At 37.2% G+C, this 7,500-nt stretch overlaps 1 protein-coding gene across 1 annotated transcript in view; it reads right to left on the bottom strand.

Moving 5' to 3' along the window:
• LOC119590100 overlaps positions 1 to 7,500 on the bottom strand; it is a 19,593-nt gene that overhangs the window by 6,595 nt on the left and 5,498 nt on the right. The window lies entirely within an intron of this gene.

Here is a 7,500-nt window from a genome sequence, read left to right as displayed (position 1 = left end):
ATCGAGTTGAGTGGCGAAAGATGGTGGAGAGGTCCACGGCTGCTCAAACATGAGCATACCGTTATTGATGATGATCACGGTGAAGGCGTACGGAAAATGGCGAGTTTTGTCTTTCAAGTAATTATCTTAAACATCTAAATAATGGTTATATATTTTCATTCCACAGACAATAGAAATGAATGAGTTATATGTTAAATCACGTATTTTGAACACAGTCATCCCTGATAACGCTCCTACTCGTTCATGCGGCTACATACAAGTCGATATATATCTTTCATTATCTAATCTTCCTTATTTTATGATGATATATATATATATATATACGATCCTATATATATATAAATGTACGTATATATATATATATATATATATATATATATATATATATGAATAAAAAAATACTTTAAATTACATCATTACACACACACACACACACATTTATATATCATTTCATAACATATACACATATATGCGCATGTATATATATATATATATATATATATATATATATATATATATATATATATATGTATGTATATGTATGTGTGTATGCATACATGCATATATCTCACGAGTGATCGGAAAGGACTAAGAAATAACACACACACACATACACAAAATATACGCAAATAAAAAGACGTGTGCGTGAGTGTCTTTTCATGCACACATGCACCAGCCTCTGTCCCCTTGCAGACCCCACCTTGAGCGTCATGCTGCAGTAGTGCATGGCCGAGCGACGTCGTGGAGCGAGAGAGGGTCGAGTGTCTTCTGGGGCGTGAGATTTTCCCTTATATACTCAGGCGTCTCGTGCGGCCGCGGCGGGGAGGGGAGGAGGCCGGCATACTTCTGCGTGGAAGAAATGACAGAGGAGCAGACATTACGTTTTTTTTTCTTTTTTTTTTACCGATGTGCACACCTTCTTTTACTTCTTTTTTCTTCTGTGATTTGAAGGATGTCGTGGCGGGTTTTTTGTTTCGTTTATTAGATTTTTTTTTCCTATTTACCTATAGAAAGAGAAGAAGAAAACGAAGAAAGAATGATAAGCATAGAGAAAGAAGAAGAAGAAGAAAAAAAAACAGGCATATCAAGAAAAAGAAAAAAGTGAAAGGAAAAAAATCAAATAGTAAACCCAGTCATAGCAAAAAACAAAAATAAAGAAAAAGAGAAAGACAGAAATAAATGAACAGATAAAGAAGAAGACGAAAAAGAAAACAATACTCATAACTGAAAGAAAAAAATCAGAAACCCAGTCATAGTAAGAAACAAAAACAAAGAAAAAGAGAAAAACAAAAATAGATAAATAGACCAAGAAGAAGAAAATGAAGAAAAACAATAATAAAACGGAAATCGGTCCGGGACCCTTTGGCAACTGTCAAGGCGAGACGAATGACATAAAAGCGTCTCCTTGTGCTGCCTGTCATTCATTCGCCTCGTATTCCCATAGTAAAGATGTACCCCCAGGTAAGTCAGTGGGTTTCCTACGCTCGTCTTAAAGCAAAGGGTAACACTGTTGTCGTTTTCATAAGGGGCTGGAGGATTGTTATTAAGGCAGTTTGTATAGTTATTCCTGCTTTTGTGTTCGTGGCGAGTTAAGGGAGCTTTCGGTTGTTATCACTGTTTGGGGTTTCATCGTTTTATCATTATTGTTATATTATTATCTTATTATCACTATAATTGATTATTATTATTTGTATTTAATCATCATCGTCATATTCATACTACTACCACTACTAACACCAATAATGATAATGGTAATAATGATAATTATCATTATTATAATTATAGTATATATTAGTAATTACCTTTTTAACATCATCATTTGTTATCATTTCTCTTTTTTGGGTGCACCTTTTTGCTGGTCGAGGGTATAACCAGCAGTGACTGTCTCCCACATCATGACCCTCATTATTTTCCTTGCTATAGTTGCCATTAAGCTCGTGACACTTTATTATCATGATCATCCTCCTCGTCGCTGATGCTACTGATGTTAACAGTGATCCTGAGAATGTTAATCCACATAACCATCTGATCACTATTATCATCAATTTCATGTGTGGTTATAAACGATTCATAAAATTCCTTTTCGTTTGCATATAAATTTACAACCGTATATTCATGACAAATTCACGCGGATGACCTTTCTGGCCTAAATTTTGCTTTATCCGCCTCTCACTTCTTTGTTTTTGAGACTTTTGCTTTGAAGGAACACCCGCTCCCCGCAGATCCTCCTAGCCTGTGCTGCGTGCGCGTGCGCCGCGTCCGCCCAGACGTACGAGGCCCTGGGCGTGCTTCAGCCGGCGAAGCCGAGGGACTTAGGCAAATACGAGAGTGTGGTGGCGGCGACCATCGACATCCTGCCCGAGGTTTCCAAGAGCCTGAAGGAGCTGGCCAGCAGGATGACTCGGTCTCAGGACGACCCCTTCGACTCGCAGAACATGTTGGAGATCCTGATGGCGTTCATGCCCGTGACCCGCAGGATCCTGTTCGCCGTGGCTAAGGCCGAGGGGCGGACTGTGTCCGAGGAGGAGCTGCAGAGGCTGGACCGCGCCGAGAAGATCCTTCCCTCCGCCTTCAAGTTCATGCTCCAGATACAGGGCAGCGACTTCTTCGGCTTCGAAAACCCCGACGGTGAGACCGCCCTGACGGAGGACACCGTCGGCCTCGCCGACACCAGCGTCGGCGGGTCTTTCGTCCAGGTGCCCCATCGGACGGGGGTGTTCACCCATCGCGGGTAGACGCAGACGAAGGGGAAAAAACGTAGGAGGGTTCGGAGCAAAAGTGCAAAGAGTTCGAGGATGAGGATGCCGACCTGCGAGGGAGAAGGAAAAGAAGCATAAGGAGTTGGAAGACCGTGAGGAGCACTTCGAGGAGATGAAATAGTATGCCAAAGAAAAGTTCGAGGAAATAACATAAATAAAAAAAGAGGATAAGAGTATACAGAATAGGGCAAAGTACTAATTATAGAAGGAAAAGAAATGTTCATGATAACGGCATTATGAAAATTGTTTGCATTAGCAGCCTGTACAGCCTGTAATTTTAATTAGTACTTGTTAACACAATTTTATTTCCACTCATAAAAACTACTTCACATTAATGCATTGAAAATTGTACATAGATATAATTATATATAAAAAATCGAAAATATCTCATCTTTCCTATATCCATTAATTGAGAGAGAGCAAGAGTTTAGAAAAAAAAAGCATAGGGAGAGTGAGAAAGAGAGAGGGAAATAGAGGGAGAGAGAGGAAGAAAGAGGGAGTGGGGAAGAGGCAGAGAACAGAGCAGAACAGAGTAGAGCGGAGAGAGAGAGAGAGAGAGAGAGAGAGAGAGAGAGAGAGAGAGAGAGAGAGAGAGAGAGAGAGAGAGAGAGAGAGAGGAATAATAGTGTTTAGCACCGTTTAAAATTGCGTTGCACACCTGCCATGTAACTTGAAGAACTAGTCTTTTTTGAGGAGGATAAAATCGACAAAATTGTCATCGTAACAATTATCTTTAAAAAAAAAATTCTTTCTTATACTGTATGCCTACTAATATTGAAGGGCGATAATATTTTATCAAAACTTAATTCTAAACCATCAGTATTTCATTAAAGTACATATTCCTCAGATCCTATTATATAACGTAAATAATACTAATACATAAACAAGAAAAATATCGAGACTTATGTTTAAGGGTCTGGAATGACCTGAGAACATTCTAGATTCTCGGATCAATAAGAAAAATCTTCGTGGGATGGATTATGCAAAAGGTTCCTTCAGGCGCTGATTAAGACACTAAATCGTCAATGGGTGTTATAAAGTAATGGATTCAATGCCATACCGCTTTTAGATGCTGCACATTATGCAATAGAATGTCATATTTTAGTGCAATGGTTTTGTGCATATTCTGTTACCCTTCTCCGTAATTTGCGATCCATACTCATACATAAATATATACATAAACATATCTATCTATCTATCTATCTATCTACCTATCTATCTATGTAGACCGAAAGATGCAAGATCACAGACAGAGGTGCAGATGAGGGAATTGCCACCCACTCTCCCTCCGCCCCTGCAGAAGAAAATGAATCTTTTAAGCATCGTATCTACATGCAAACCGATAATCATATAACTGACATCATCTACAGTCTTGTAGTAAGTAGATTTGTAGATTGTAAGTGATCTAGGGAGGAGCCCATTCAAACGCAGATTCTTCGTCTCATTAACTAAAAAATGAGAACTGTATAGAGCACAAACTGATAGCCAGTCCGTTAAGCTTTAGTTAAATATCGAAACTTGTTTTGTGTATAGACTTTCTGTCATGCAACTCTCTCGTCTGTGTTTTTACTATTGAAGCAAGGTAGTCGAGTCTTGAATATGCGTCTGTTAGATTTCTGGCCATGTGGACAACAGTTTTATAAATAAATGAATGAATGAATGAATGAATGAATAAATAAATAAATAAATAAATAAATAAATAAATAAATAAATAAATAAATAAATAAATATATATATTTTTTTGTATGGTGCCCTGTCAGATTCTGACATTGGCTGTCACAGCATGATCCTTAATTGTACTTTCATGTTGTGATGATCTTGTGATGCTTTAACCACTCGGCCACCGCGGCCTTCATATATATATATATATATATATATATATATATATATATATATATATATATATATATATATAGTTACGTAGCATTCGTTCAATAACAATGACGCCGGTTGTTGCAGAACAGGGTGCATAACAGAACCCAATCTAAGTTAATATAATTTGGTGTCAAGTGTAATGATTTATAAATATCCTTGTGTTTCTTTTAATTCTATGTCTACATTCCACTCGTATGTGCATATATTCTTGTGAGTTACTGCTGCTGTAATCACTTCTTAATTACTGTTAATTACATTTACTTGTGCTTGTTATATCTTAGCCCTGATTATCAAATCATTAATTCACATGCTAGCTCTTCTGTTCTAGCCTTGTTATATTTGCTAATTAGCTACCACTCATCAGTATTCTCGGCTTGTATATATTCATTGTTATAATCATCTCTATTATATATTATATCATTTCCTTTTAGCTTTCCTTTTTATAGTATTGCCGGTTTTAGAGTAATATAAAGTAGGTATACAAGGTAAAGAATATAAAGCCACTTTATGGTTAATTTATATTTACACCAATCACCAGATAACAAAAAATATACGAGAATCACCTCATCTGCAAACATATTGTCACACAACACACCAGAAAGAATATTTATGGTGAAATAAACTGCGACACAGGGTGACAAATAAGGTAAACTCACAAACATAAAATGCAGATTTTCGAAACCACAATCCGGGTCCCGCGACCACCGACAAGCCATAGTCACTTCCTGCCACAAGTACGTCCAAGGTCGTTCTCCTCCTCCCTCGCCCTTACTCCCCATACAACCCATTCTGAGTCGACCAGACCGAAACCCGAATCCGAACCCCCATGTCTCGTCCACGTATTCCGAGTCCCGTTAGTCTGTCGCAATCGGAGTAAAGCGGCGACAGGTCATGCAATTAGTTGATGGTCATACGCAGGTCGATGGTCAATGGGCAGCCATGTATTAATATAAATATATATATATATAATATATATATATATATATATATATATATATTATATATATATATATATGAGAGGTCTCCTGTCTCTCTCATGCTATTCTTGCAATATTAATTTCCATGTCTAATATATTAAGAATGTAATAATGTACTGTATAGATTCATTAGCATGGCCCCGTGAAAGGTTCTGATGTCAAGTGAGCTTCGAGCTCATCCGTTGCAAAACTGGCAGATTCTTAATTCGCTCGAGGTAATACGGGAGCGAACGTAGCGTGGCGAGGCAGTGGTAGGTGGGTGGTAGCGAGTGGTAATACCTCGCCAGCTCGTTCATAACCCGTAGTCCACAATATTTATTAAATATAAGAAATGAAAGCCTGGCCCAAAAAGTAAAATGGAAATAAAAGCAAAGCCAATTCAATAAAACACGTAAGTAAAATCACATGAAATATCAACTGAAGGTGTAAAAAGTAACAATAAAGTAAAAGAATTAACTCCGAATAAAAATTAAAACACTAAAATGGCCGGCTAAAACTGTTGACGTGGACGGCTAATATTGGTGGAGACACTTGCAAAATATGCGTTTATTCCATGAAGCGTTTGAGAAACATGCATACAGCATAAAATAGTAGGTGTATGGATAAAATGAGCAGCCAACTACTTATCTTTTAAGTATGGATCGGTGACGGATATGGTACGTCACTGTAAAGTTCCTTGGGCTGGGAGGAGAAAGAAACACGTCGGTGTCTCGGAGCAGACTGTTTATTTTCCCATTTCTTTGTACACACAATATGTGAGAAATACTGTCGCGATTGTATCGCGAAGCGCAAATCAGTGCGGCCACTTGTTTCGTGTGGGCATTCAGTACTCCGCTGATCGCATTCTGAATACAATTAAAATACCTGGCTCCGATATTAAAAAAACAAACAAAAAACAGTAAAAGACTTAAAAGGTATTGTAAAAATGATAAGAGAATAAAACATGTAAAAACAGGCATGGATTTAGGCATTTGTGTATGGGGAGAAACAGTTCAGACCAGGTAAGCAGGCAGGTAAGCTCGTTAAGAATGCAAACTAATGAGTATGTATATCGCTTTGTGGTTAAATGCGGCAATGTTGCATGGAGACGGGTTCCTCGGCTTACATATATACATATATATATAATATATATATATATATATATATATATATATATATATATATATTATTATTATTATTCTCCTTTTTCAACTGGCTTTTCCATGTTCATCATGGGTCGCCGGTGCGGATGATTTTTTATCCACATCATATTATTAGATTGGCAGCTTCGTATTAAGGCCGGATGCCCTTCCTGACGCTACCACAGATGTCGGCGGTGGACCTCGCCCTAGCCTGAAGAGGCATACCCTACAAGGCAGCAGAGGGATTTGGAGTGAGAGTTCCCTTCTCCTAGCCTTTGCCTGAATAGGCATACCCTACAAGGCAGCAGGGGGATTTGGAGTGAGAGTTCCCTTCTCCTAGCCTTTGCCTGAAGAGGCATATCCTACAAGGCAGCAGTGGGATGCAGTTTAACGTCATACCCAGGGCAGATATATATATATATATATATATATATATATATATATATATATATATATATATATATATATATATATATATATATATACACACATATATATATATATATATATATATATATATATATATATATACTTATAATATATATATATATATATATATATATATATATATAAATATATGTATATGTGTACATATATATGTATATATATATGTACATATATATACATACATACACACACACACACACACACACACACACACACACACACACACACACACACACATATATATATATATATATATATATATATATATATATATGTACAGTGGACAACAGTTTGAACCCGAAATGCCTGACGAAGGCACTG

Source organism: Penaeus monodon, chromosome 26, assembly GCF_015228065.2.
Source record: "Penaeus monodon isolate SGIC_2016 chromosome 26, NSTDA_Pmon_1, whole genome shotgun sequence".
NCBI classification, from domain to species: Eukaryota; Metazoa; Arthropoda; class Malacostraca; order Decapoda; family Penaeidae; genus Penaeus; species Penaeus monodon.
Note: the sequence above shows the minus strand (reverse complement) of the source record. Positions and strands in the feature narration are given on the sequence as shown.